The 12,226-nt window shown below is 39.0% G+C and overlaps 1 protein-coding gene across 1 annotated transcript in view; it reads left to right on the plus strand.

The window, feature by feature from the left end:
* The window catches only part of LOC126191382 (cleavage stimulation factor subunit 1), a 169,946-nt gene that overhangs the window by 74,800 nt on the left and 82,920 nt on the right, over nt 1-12,226 (plus strand). The gene's annotated exons all lie outside the window — the stretch shown is intronic.

Below are 12,226 nucleotides of genomic sequence, written 5' to 3' on the forward strand. Positions count from 1 at the left end.
TGCCACTGTGGATATTCCCGAGTTGTTTGCTGTTTATTTAATTTTTATGTAATATGTCCAAAAATTCATGCAAGAGTTGAATTTGTGCATTATTAAAAGTGGAGCGCTAGATGAGAGAATAATGTGTTGGAAGCTACATTACTCAATTTTCGTACAAAATCTGGTCAGAATAGTGATTCAGCATCATTTAATTAATTTTAAAAAAATCTAGTGAGACTGGCTCCATTACTGTTATTAAAACACACTGGCAATTTTTCAACACATCATTTATCATAAAACATTGAAACAGTTCATGAGAGTGTTGTGGAGAGTTCAGGGGCATCAGTTCAGCACCATGGTCAAGAATTGGACATTTTGAAAAGCTCTTTACATTATACTCAGACAAAAGATTTGTATCTTCATACTTAAAGAAGTTCAAACAATGGAAATGTCAGGTTGGAATATCAACAGTGTAGGAAAACATAGATTGCTACTTACCGTAAAGTTGACATGTTAAGTTGAAGACAAGTACAATTAAAAGACACCTACACATAAGCTTTTGGCCACAGCTTTCATCAAAAAAAGGAAGAGAAACACACACCAGTCATTAACACAAGCTAGCTCTCCTCATGCACACATGACCGCCGCCAACTCTGGCAGCTCGGACCAGAATGCCAACTTCTGGTCCAAGCTGCCGGTGTTGGCAGTTGTGTGTGGTGAGGTGTGCTTGCTTGTGTGAATGAATGGTGTATGTTTCTCTTTCGTTTTCAAATGAAATCTGTGACTCAAAGCTTATGTGTAGGTGTTCTTTAATTGTGCCTGCCTGCAACTTAATGTGTCAACTTCACGATAAGTAGCAATTTATTTTTTCCTACATTGTTGCTTAAAATGTTCAGTTGACTGAAGAACTGAAGCCAGATGACTGTGCACAGCAAATAAAGTTCACTGAATGGAGTTCAGAAAAAACAAGTGGTTGTAGATTTTGCGAACAAATTCATCTTCAACAATGAGGCTCATGTTCATCTTGATGACTTGTCTAATCAACAAAATTGCCACATTTGGGGTTCGGGAAATCGACAGTGCTCACTGAGAAACAATGTGTCACTGTTTGGTGCAGACTTTGGGCTGGAGGCATCATCGGACCATTATTCTTCTAAATGCTGCTAGCCAGGCATTAACAGTGAAATTTATTCAATATTGTGGTATGATAATTCAGTTTTTTGTGCTTAAATTGCAGGATAAGGCAGATGATGAAAGGTATTGGTAATTTTGGGCATACCACCTCCCCTCCAGAGGGTACAACAGCCATGGTGGGCGTGGCCCTGTGCAGAGTGGAGGTGGAGAGCGAGTTGTGCAACCTCCTCCTCTTCCACCCTCCCCCCACCCCCATTCCTCCCAATCCCCTCCCCTGATGGCTCAGGCTCCCAGGAGCTCCCAGTCTGTGGGCCCTTCAGTGTGAGGCTGAAAGCGGCCTGGCCAGTGGTGGCTGCATTGCTTGGGCAGCAGCAGCCACACAGGAAAGTGGAAGAATCAAGAGGTGGTGTCATGATGATGACTGGGCTCTAGATGGCAACTGCTCCTCGAGTGGATTCTGTGATGGTGTCCCTGTTTACGATAACTAGACCCAAAGCAGTGGCCAGCCCCATGGGGAGGAAGCCAGAGGTGAGGCTGGACTCTCTTCCTGTTGCTGTGATATTCTGGAACAGCTAACAGAGGAATTAGAGGGGGGGGGGGGGGGTAGAGGAGGATATGGGGAGTGACACAAGAGCAATCTCCTCATCTGCCAAGGGATGGGAAAATCAGGATCGGTGCAAGGAGTGGGGAGAAATAGACTGGGGGTGCGCAGCTGCATAACCAGACGTGGTTCTGATGTTGGGTGATAGTCCGGTCTTCATTATCAAGTGCAAAAACCCTTCGTTCCTGTTGATGCTAAATGGTGGCTGGGAACCAATGATTTTGTCAGCTGAACCCCTGGGCCCACTCCCCGTGTCAGGCCAGAACTTCGAAGAGGGTGGAGGAACCAGAGGGGATGGGGTTCCTGACTGTGGGCAGCAGTAAATGCAGAAGAGAACAGGGCTGATGTCCATGTAAAAGTTCTGATGGGCTCTTCTAGCCAAACAGTGTTGTTCTATATGAAACTAAAAAGAAATGTCAGAGTGTCTTCCATTGGAGCATGTTGGACATAGTTCGCCGTGTGTGATTTGAATGACCGAACAAATTTCTCTGCCTCTCCATTTGATTTAGGGATGAAAAGGAGGTGAACAGATGTTCTTTGCTCCATTCATAACACAGATACAGTATTCTCAAAGACCTCTGCCTGAAATTGTGGACCATTGTTGTCACTGATGTCTGTGGCAGGGCTACAACGGCAAAAATCTGTGACAGCGACTTCACTGTATATCTCACAATGATTTTATGGCAGTTAACAATGTATGAGAATCAGGAAAGAACATCTGTGATGATGAGTCACGTGGTATTCAGGAACAGGCCTGCAAAATCGAGGTGCATTTTTCCCATGGTTTGGTGGGTGCTGGCCGTGGTAAATAAACCTGAGATGGCGCCACCTGCTGTTCCACAAATCTGTTACATTGATGGACTACGCTCTCTACTTCCAGCTCGATGCTTGTCCAGCAAACATAGTGCTGACCGAGCATTTTGGTTCTGGAAGTGCCCCAATGTCCCTGATGCAGCAACTGTAGAATCTGATGTCTGACTGGTGTTGGAATCACTACACATGGTCCAATGTGCTCTGTGTTTATGAGGACCATGCAGTCGATAAGAATCGGATGGTGTCCCAGCCCATAGCAATGCCAAAGAGAATTAGGTTGTTGCTGTGGTGTTCCACTGTTTCTTTACTGTGGTATCAGGTGGCAAAGTGAAGCCTGATCTGCAGTTAAGACTGCTCACCATACTATTTTAGCACATTCGCCAACTTCTTCAAATAAAACTTATTTTCTCGAATTTATGGAGTTACTGTTGAAAGTTGTTGTTGTTGTTGTTGTGGTCTTCAGTCCTGAGACTGGTTTGATGCAGCTCTCCATGCTACTCTATCCTGTGCAAGCTTCTTCATCTCCCAGTATCTACTGCAACCTACATCCTTCTGAATCTGCTTGATGTATTCATCTCTTGGTCTCCCTCTACGATTTTTACCCTCCACACTGCCCTCCAATGCTAAATTTGTGATCCCTTGATGCCTCAAAACATGTCCTACCAACCGATCCCTTCTTCTAGTCAAGTTGTGCCACAAACTTCTCTTCTCCCCAATCCTATTCAATACCTCCTCATTAGTTACGTGATCTACCCACCTTATCTTCAGCATTCTTCTGTAGCACCACATTTCGAAAGCTTCTATTCTCTTCTTGTCCAAACTAGTTATCGTCCATGTTTCACTTCCATACATGGCTACACTCCATACAAATACTTTCAGAAACGACTTCCTGACACTTAAATCTATACTCGATGTTAACAAATTCCTCTTCTTGAGAAACGCTTTCCTTGCCATTGCCAGTCTACATTTTATATCCTCTCTACTTCGACAATCATCGGTTATTTTACTCCCTAAATAGCAAAACTCCTTTACATAAGTTAACATAAGTTAAGAGTACATATCCAGCATTCAACTCTCCAAATAAAGGCGAAGCTGCTCATTCACATTGTCAGACAAAAAGAAGTTATTAATCTGTGGTGATTTCAATGTAAACTTTCTAAGCAATTCTGATAGGAAAAGTGAACTAGAAGTGTTATTAACAACATATAACTTGTGATCAATTTCCATACATGTATAGCTCAAGGCAGTAGCACACTAATAGATAATGTATTTGTACAGAAAGAGGATGTAAAACAAACACATGCTTTTCCTGTGGTAAGTGGATTGTTATACCATGATGCACAACTGATTAACTTACAAAACCCCACAGGATGTACAGTTTGGAAGCCATTAAGTAAAAGTGTAATGTCGCTCAACCCGGTATCTATAGAGCACTTCAAAGAAAGATTAAGAAATGTTAATTGGGGAGATGTATATAATGATCCAAATCATAATGATAAATACAACATATTTCTTGATAAATTTATATCCCTTTTTGAACATTGTTTCCCAAAGAAAATTACTAAATGTAACACCACACACTTTTCAAAGAAACCTTGGATTGCTACAGGTATTAAAGTGTCTTCAGAAAGAAAAATAAAACTTTATGAGACAGCAAGAACTAGCAAAGATCCAGAAGTAGTTTTACACTATAAAAATTATTGTAACATACTGAAAAAAGTTGTAAGGAAATCAAGAAATAAGTATGTCAGAGAAGAAATTAACAACTCCAGCAATAAAATCAAATCAATGTGGAATGTTGTTAGAAGGGAGACAGGAAAAGTAACCTCTGGGGTAGGTAGTATTACTATTAAGGAGAATGAGACCATCCTAACCAACAGTACGTACACAAGTAGCTAACATATTTAACAACCATTTCTTAAGTGTAGGAGAAAAAATTGGTGAGAACAGTTCAAAAGAAAAAGCCAGGCAGTACATGGAAGAGTCTGTTTTGAAAAAAATTAGTCAGATTAAGTTTCTCCTAACAACCTCTTGTGAAATAAGTAAAATTATTAAATCTTTGAAAAATAAATGTTCTGTTGGAGTAGATTACATATCTAATAAGATATTCAAACGATGTGGAGCAATTATAGCTGATGTTTTGAGTCACATATCTAATGCATCATTAACTCAAGGTATTTTCCCAGAGAAGTTAAAATATGCAGTTGTCAGGCCACTCTACAAAAAGGGGGACACCACAGTTGTCAATAATTATCAGCCAGTATCCTTGCTTACAGCATTTTCAAAAATCTTAGAGAAAATAATGTACTCGAGCGGTTAGCCATTTCAACAGTAGTGGGATACTTAGTAAATAACAGTTCAGATTTCAAAAATGCTGTTCTACTGAGACAGCAATATACAATTTCACTCCCCACATAATAGAGTCTTTAAACAGTAAAATGTCACTAATAGGAATTTTCTGTGACTTGTCCAAAGCATTTTATTTTGTGAACCATGACATTATGTTACACAAATTACAGTTCTATGGTATAAATGGAATAGCATATGAGTGGTTTAATTCGTACCTACAGAACAGGAAGCAAAAAGTTTCCTTATTTGGGCCAGGTGATTTAAATAAGTTTGCTACTTCATCCAACTGGGGTGATATTACATTAGGTGTTCCACAGGGTTCAATCATGGGTCCCCTTCTGTTCTTGATATATGTGAACGACCTCCCTTCCTATCTGAAACAGGAAGCTAAAATGACACTGTTTAATGATGATACAAGCATCATTATTAATCCAGTAAAAGAAACTCCAATTGAAAATGATACAAATAAGGTCTTTGAAAAAGTTATTAATTGGTTTTCTGCAAATGGGCTTGCTCTAAACTTTGAAAAAAAAAAAAGACACAATACATCCAATTTTCTGCAGCAAAAAGTACAGTTCCTTCAATAAACATAACACAACAGAAGTCAGCAGACAGGGTAGAGCATACTAAGTTTTTGGGTGTACACATAGATGAGAATCTTAATTGGAAAATTCATATTTTGGATCTTCTAAAGTGACTAGGTTTAGCAACTTTTGCCACCAGAATAATTGTCAATTTTGAGGATATAGAAATTAGTAAGCTAACATACTTTGCATACTTTCACTCTCTGATGTCGTACTGAATAATATTTTGGGGTAACTCAACATGTAGACAAAAGTATTCACTGCTCAAAAGAAAGTGGTTCGAAAATGTGTGGGGTTCATAGCCTCACATCTTGTAGGTATCTTTGTAAAAGATTGGGAATTCTTACAACAGCCTCACAGTACATTTACTCACTAATGAAATTTGTTCTCAAGAACATGGACCAGTTTAAAAACAACAACGACATTCATGATTATAATACCAGAAAAAAGAAAGACTTGCACTATCCTTTACTCAAACTATCTTTGGCACAGAAAGGGGTAAAATATGCTGCTATAAAAATTTTTGACAAATTACCAGAGGAAATAAAATGTCTGACAGACAGTAATAGCTTGACAACTCCTTCTATACCATAGATAAATTCGGGAATAGGAATAAATAAATCTATAAATATAGTATATGCATTTTGTGCCATTTAAGGGTTACCGTACCATGCGATTGATCAGTAGAACATGGAACCAACTAACTAACTAACTTGTTTGTTGTACTCTGATTACAATGACCTTAAATTATAGTTGTTACATTGTACAGAACATCGCAAAAAATATTGATAAGGATAAAGTCTAAAAACATTCTGTCGTATTAAATAGATCTCATTTGAATGTATTTATACAACAAGTTTTCTCTTGTCCCTGTGAAGTCAAAGACATTGTCACAGCCTCTCTTCCTCTATGGCGCACACCAAGGGAGGAAACGATGACACAGAATAAACTGTCTGACTTACAGGTACCACGAACATGGTATAATTTTTATCATTATTTCCACTTGTATATACACTGCCATCCATCCCATGATACATATGCATAAATAAAACATACATCTAGACAGTAGATGATATAATACATTATGAAAATAAACTCTTTATAGTGGAGATCATCATTCGTTAGTTCGAAAAATGCTTATTCAACATGTCACTTCATCAGAGTGATCAGTAACACTACAGGTTTTTGCCCTTAGGTGAATGAATGATGTCGTCATGTCGTAACTACTGTAAAATGCTAACCAAACAACAAGTATTTAAAGTTCGAACTTGTTCTAACCTTCTCAATACAAGCATTAACATCATTTGACTCTTTAATGTAAAATTACAGTTGTAAGTGTATACCACTTTTAATTAATATGTGTGTTCATATTTGTTGACTGTGGAATGGTCCACAATAGATGGTAAATCATCAGTCATACATGTATATTTCACTTTGATTAAGTTTCGTAACATTTCTACCAGGTAATGACCTCTACTATGGACATAGGATCTCAGATAACAAATATTATTATCCATAATGATCATTATACATTTTTTATTGAAATTTGTGGTTTTCTCATGTGCACTACTCATTACTTGGACCTATAGTCCAGTAGCCATTTAGCCGAATCGTTCATATTTCATCTAATTGAGTCTATCTATTCCAGAATTCAAACAATGGAAGCTCCAGGATGAAATAACACCAGTAGTATGAAAAGATAGCTTGTTGCTCACCATATAGAAGAGACATTGAGTTGTATTCTGGCACAACAAAGAGACTACTGTACATTTTAGCTTTCGGCCCAAAGGCCTTCTTCTGAAGTAGAAAGCATGCGCGTGCATAAGGGTGTACTAATGTAAGCCATCTTTGAGTTGGATGTCCACATCAAGAAAGGTTGTTGCGTTGAGGAAGACCAGATGAAGTGAACGGAGGAGAAAATGTTGAGGTTCTGGAGAGGTGTGGTTAGTATTTCCTCACCCTTGCTCCAGATCAAAAATTATGTTAATGAATCTGAATCAGGTGGGGGTTTGGGTTTCTGGGAGGTTAGGGAGGATTGTTCTATATGGCCCATGAATTGATTAGCATAAGATGTTGTCATGCGGATACTCATTGCTGTGCTGTGGATTTGTTGTAGGTAATTGTGGGTGAGAATATAGTTGGTCATGGTGACTAGGAAGGAGGTGTAAGTTAGGCATTGGGAAAGGAAGTGTTTAATAGCGGTAAGGCCAAGGGCATTAGGGATGTTAGTGTAAAGGGAGGTGACATTAATTGTGACGAGCAGTGCACCATGTGGTAAAGGAACAAGAACTGCGGAGAGTCACTGGGGGAAATGGTTGGTATTTTTTATGTAGGAGGGTAGGTTGTGGGTAATAGGCTGAAGGTGTTGATCTACTAGAGCGGAGATTCTTTCAGTGAGGGCACAGTAACTGGCCACAGTGGGGCGTCCCGGGTGGTTGGGTGTATGGACTTCAGGAAACGTATAAAAGGTAGATGTGTGCCGTGAATTCATCTCTCTTCTCACCACTTCAATTCCTTGCAAGAACTCCTCTAGGTTCTGCAGGTTATTTGCTGTCTAATGTTTGTTACTTTTTATTGTGTTCCCTACACCCATGTAAAACTATGTTAGTTGTAAGGATAATTGCTACTCACCATATAGTGGAGACGCTGAGTTGCAGATAGGTACAATAAAAAGACCGTCAAACAAAGCTTTCAACCAAACACGCCTTCATCAGAATAGGCAACATAAACACACATACGCATGCAAATGCAGCTCACACACACATTATCACAACTTCTGGCTGCCAAGGCCATACCCCATCCTGGATTTTCCATTGTTTAGTTGTAGGGATGTTTATTATAACTTATATCTTTTGATCATACTTGCCTATATTATAGAGATTGTTTTCTTGTCCATTAAAAGGGTCTAGGTCTACTAAGGAAACAGTCTTTGGTTGTGGCATCTATATAATTTCATATGGTCTTTCATAATAATGGAAAACTTGCACTTTTCTTTCTTTAATTGTGAGCTGTGACGAAAGACTTTCACTAGCACTATGTCATTCAGTTTAAAATTAGGTCAAAATAACATTTACTTCCATTTATGTAACCAATAATGATGTAAGCATCCTTAACGTAAGGTGGCCTACAAACTAGAAAAACTTCGTTTTCTATAATAAATTATCATGAAAAATTGAATCCAAGTCTAGTAATTATATGAATTAACATGCATTATACACTGCCCCTAAATTCATCTTAACACTAATATTTTTCTCCATCAATAAACAAATAACTGTATAGCTATTTTCATTGCCTCAGATAAGTAAATAAGAATAAGAAAATAAACTTGTAAAATCTTAACCAGCATCATAAACTAAAACTGCTTCCAGTTCAGATACTGGTTTTCAAGAGGCGCATCACATCAGACATGCACTATGGTGTCTTCAGCATAAAATAACCAAAGCCTCTCCAGAGTATGGGCAATCTGGGATTTGGGCAATAGACACATCTTAAACCTAGACTTTTGACTCATTCACTGAATAGCACCTTTATTGCTATTCAGCACCAAATATCCGCATAAAGTAGTGTGTCTAAAATTATGCAGCATACACTAATAGTAAATCTTACTGGTTCCACACAGAATAAATTGCATAATTGTTTACTTTCATCTAATAGTGCTCCATTCAAATACATATTTGTGTTCAAGTACTTCTCAAAATAGCAATAAAAACTATGATACATTTTTGTATATTCACCCAGATCCAACTTCCCTGATACAGACTGTGCTCAAGTGTTAAATCCTCATCAGCATTGTTACAGTTTAAGTACCTTCCAAAGCTGGATTTCTGAGTGTGGTATACTTTGGTAGACTCCAACGGATACATAAATATTTCCTCAAAATATACTTCCTTAGTTTTGTTTAAGTCGTCCCAAATTTCCTGTAGTTCCCTTTCTGTTCTATCTGTTTCTGCATTAGAATAAGTTGTATCTACAGACGATTTAATCATTTCTTGTATTTTATTTCAGTCTCTGGCACAACTTTATTATTAGTCAGCTGCTCACTAAACGTCCTGAGCCAGGGGAGAAAAGTCTGCAGTCATTTTTCTTGTGACCACAGACATACAGCGTATACAATAACACACGTTTAGTTAGTCTCAGCATAATATTGCAACAAGGGAATCTACACCGCTATAGCACACACGTGATCCTTGATTGTGAAACCACTTGAAGTTTACTGCAAAACACAAATAACAACACAAAAAAACTTTTTGGAAACTAATCAACCTGGATTATATGCAGCTCGCAAGAATCTTGGTGCGAGTGGATGCTGTTGAGAAGCTGGATCTATGTGGTAGGTCATGCTGTGCCATCAAAAGTGCTGCCCCTGTAGATTGACATGACTTAGTTGTGATCTGCGACTGCTGTGGGTTACTTGCCTTGGGATTATTACAATCGAAGCCCTCCTTGGTTGAAGCTGAATCTTCCAACTCGTGGACTAGTTAATTTCTTCTCCATCATAATTGTACTCAAAAGATTGAATAATTGTTTATCAACTACCTTAACCTCTGCGAAATTCTTGTTTCACAGTGCTAGCAATTGATTTATGCATTTTAGCTGTTGATCTTCATTACTATTGACAACAGATATCATCTCTCATGAATCTGCATACTCAAAATTCACCAATTCTCTCTAAAATTTCAAATTTATTGTCACTGTTGTTGCTCTTCGTAAATTTTATTTATTTACAGCCGTATTTGTTCTGGGTCCTGTCATGGTCACTACAGGTGATGTTTCACTGGTTCTTTACCGTGGTATTGAGTGGTGGAGTGAAGTCTGATGAGGAGCTGTTCACTTATATTTTTATAACCTTGTAGTGTGTTCACTAAAATCTTCTATGAACATACACTGAAGGGAACTGTAAGTACATCATGGCGAGGTCAATTTTGGAGAAAGTGTCCACCTGCCCAGCTTAGTGTATAGTTTCTCAGGCTTTGGAAAGGGGTACATGCCCACTTCGGCTTTAACACTTACAGCACGGTGCCCGTACGCCATATGGGTGCAGCCGCACTGACGTTGACGACGGCGCCCTTGTACCGTACGGGCGAGCCTTTATTTGGCTCCGTAAACGCGTGTAGCGCGTCTCCGAAGCAGTTTCATCAGCTAATTTGGAGGTATTTCATTCTTCTTCCGCAAGAGGCAAGCACTTATCGGCTATCTCATCCTGGGAGCGGCTGTGAGCACTGCAAAGACGAAGTTACCTGCAGTTCATTCACAGGTGTTTACGATCGTGAAAATATCGCACAACGAGTTGACGGAGCCAAAGATCTTAGATATTCCTTGTGGAGATGCAGGATCTGAAATTGACGATTCTGACAAAGAGGATCCGTACTCTCCAGGCGAAAGTACAAGTGATGATTCGGGTATGTATATGTCTCAATTTTTCATGAAGTGAAGAGTTCATTACGGTACCGCATTTTGTATTGTGAGTAATGTTCATTACTTCCCTTGCATTTAGTACCTTTTAGTACCAATGTTAGCATTATTCTTTTTCTATGCAGACAATGGTACAGACCATCAGTCACCATCTGTGGTACCTGGTCGTGTGTGGCTCACTGAGCACAAAGAGCAAGATTGGTCGGAACTAGACGATCAGCCAGCACTGCCGGATTTCCAGGAAGTAGTCAGCGTAGCATAGCATTTTTCAGATGCCACTGAGGAGCTTCGATATTTTAGTTTTTTCTTTGAAGATGACCTTATTCGGCTCATCAAAAGTGAAATGAATCTGCACGCTGGTAACGTTATTACGACAATGAAACGCAACGGTAGCCTGAAAATAAACTCTATTTGGCATAAGTGGTCTGCAGTAAAACTGAAAGAGATTTACTGGTCTCTTAGTATTATTTTGCATATGTGCATCATCAAATTGCCGAAAATCAGTGATTATGGGTCAACAGACCCGTTTCCGCAGACAGAATTTGCGAGTAAATTGTTGAGTCGCTATCAATTTTGCGCTACATTGTCGGTGTTACACTTCAATGACAATGCTATGTTTATTAGCAGAGGTGAAGAAAAGCACAAACCACTTCACAAAGTGAGGCCTTTGTTTGATTTCTTTGTGAATGAAAGCAAAATTAGTTTTCGTCCAGGCATGAATCTGACAATAGATGAGGCAATGTGTCCCTTTCATGGTAGAACAAGCTTCTCAGAGTATACATGAAAAACAAACCCAATAAATATGGAATAAAATTGTATGCTCTCTGTGATTCATCAACTGCTTATATGCTAAACAGTGATGTATATACAGGTTCTGCAGGCAGTGTTGACAATAGTATCTAGGGCCTTGTAAAGAGGTTGTGTATACAGTACTTTGGCAAAGGACATTGCATTTATATGGATAGGTACTACACCAGTCCATCTCTTTTGGACATGTTGTGAGAAAATAAAGCTCTTGGAGTGGGAACTGTAATGAAAAACTGGAAAGGTTTGCGACGAATATTCAGAAGGGAGGGGCAGGGGGGGGGGGAGGGGGGGAGAGATAGTTTTTCAAAGGAAACACCATCTCTTGGCAGTGAAGTGGAAGTCAAAACGAGATGTTTTTTGCTTTTCCACAAAGCATAAGTCTACCAGCACTAGTTTTCAAGTTAGGACCAAAGGTGGAATAGCACAAATTGTACAGCCAGATGTTATTATTGATTACAATAAGAATAAAGCTGGGGTTGACAGAGCAGATCAGTTCTCCAGCTATTATCCGTTTGCCCAAAAAACTTTGAGGTGGTGGTAAAAGCTG

Source organism: Schistocerca cancellata, chromosome 6, assembly GCF_023864275.1.
Source record: "Schistocerca cancellata isolate TAMUIC-IGC-003103 chromosome 6, iqSchCanc2.1, whole genome shotgun sequence".
NCBI lineage: Eukaryota > Metazoa > Arthropoda > Insecta > Orthoptera > Acrididae > Schistocerca > Schistocerca cancellata.